Source organism: Alligator sinensis, unplaced genomic scaffold, assembly GCF_000455745.1.
Source record: "Alligator sinensis unplaced genomic scaffold, ASM45574v1 scaffold156_1, whole genome shotgun sequence".
Taxonomy (NCBI): domain Eukaryota; kingdom Metazoa; phylum Chordata; order Crocodylia; family Alligatoridae; genus Alligator; species Alligator sinensis.
Window position 1 is genome coordinate 3,656,791 of NW_005841844.1, and position 1,472 is coordinate 3,658,262.

At 48.6% G+C, this 1,472-nt stretch overlaps 1 protein-coding gene across 1 annotated transcript in view; it reads left to right on the forward strand.

The window, feature by feature from the left end:
- FBXW11 (F-box and WD repeat domain containing 11) overlaps positions 1-1,472 on the forward strand; it is a 170,901-nt gene that overhangs the window by 36,146 nt on the left and 133,283 nt on the right. The gene's annotated exons all lie outside the window — the stretch shown is intronic.

A 1,472-nucleotide genomic window follows, 5' to 3' on the forward strand; every position in this document is an offset into this window, starting at 1 on the left:
CCACTCCTTTCCCCCTACACATTAGTTATTTTATGTGGTGCAAGTTAATAATGGAAGATAATTATTTAAAAAGACATTTCCCCTGTAGTGTTTGGAATCCCAAAATTACAACATTAAGAACTTGAAACCCACTATAATCTAAAAAATGAAATTGGTTTTCGAGGGAGGACTATAAACAATGATAAGTAATATTCCTTCACTTTTTTCACAGATTAAACTATGGAGAAAAAAACCCTCTATTTCTAAACAAAACACTGTCCAAATATATTGGTATGTTGTATTGTCTGTTGTATTGTCTCAACTAATGATCTTGAATAGAACTGGTATCTGCACCACTAGGATGAGAATATTAAGGTGCTAGAAAGGTAAAAGTAGTATTTTTGGGGGCATCTGTTATATGAATTAATTTTGTGATACGATTACCTAAAAACAAAGATTGTTACTGTATAGCTTTGACACACATACACACACTACCTGGTGTTTTACTTCTTGTGTCAAATGAATTTTCTTTTTTCCCAGTGGTTCTCAAACATCAATGTGCTAGAGAAAATGTGGCCTGGTTCTCAGTTACATTTAGTTATGCCTTTACACAACCCAGGTAGTGCAAAGGGGTTTAAAATGGGCAAAAATGGCACTTGCATACTTCCTTGCCATATGGGTGTGTTACAGCTGGGATCAAGTTGCTTTCTGGCAGACAACCTAACCTGCACCTTCCACTCCAAATGTGTAACAGGGAAATGAGGAATTAGACCAACTGCCCATATAAATCAGTTATGACCGAAGTACTGGACTATTGAGCTACACGAAAATAAAATGGCCTCCCCATGACATCTATCAGTGCATAAGCTAATTTCACTGTTCCACTTATCTGCTGGCTAGAAAATGTGTTGGCTGGGATATAGTGGGGATGGTCCTCCCTTGAGCAGGCACTTGGACTGCTTCCTTCCAACCCTCGTTCTCTATGGCTCTATACCTGTCCAAAAGGGCCGAGGAGGTGTTAGACTGGAAGGGATGAGAGCAGTCCGAGGAGAGACTACTGGAGAAAACTGGGTCCTAAATCCAGAGCCAACAAGCTGGTGCCCCTCCAGGCGCTCTTCCTTTCACTTCCCCAGCAAGGGCCTAAGGGGCAGCTGGACGCGCCCGCCGCCGCCTCTCTCCTTGCAGGCAGCCCGGGCCCCCAGGAGGAGGTGCTCGTGTTACGGGCGCAGGGCCCGGCTCGAGGAGGTGCCCGGGTGCACGAGGGACACAAAGCGCTGAGCCAAGAGTTTCACGTCCTGTCCTGTGATCGCGGCGCCGGGCCGGGGGGGAGCGGGATTTCCCCAGTGCCTGCCCCGCCCGCGGCTCGTTCGAGCGGCACGGACTGAGCGTCCCCAGGGCCGCGTCCGGCTCGGCGCTCTGCGCGGGGGTCCGAGACGGCGGCTATTGTGAGCGCGGCACAGGGCTGCGGCCGCCTCGACCCGGGGAGCGCAGGC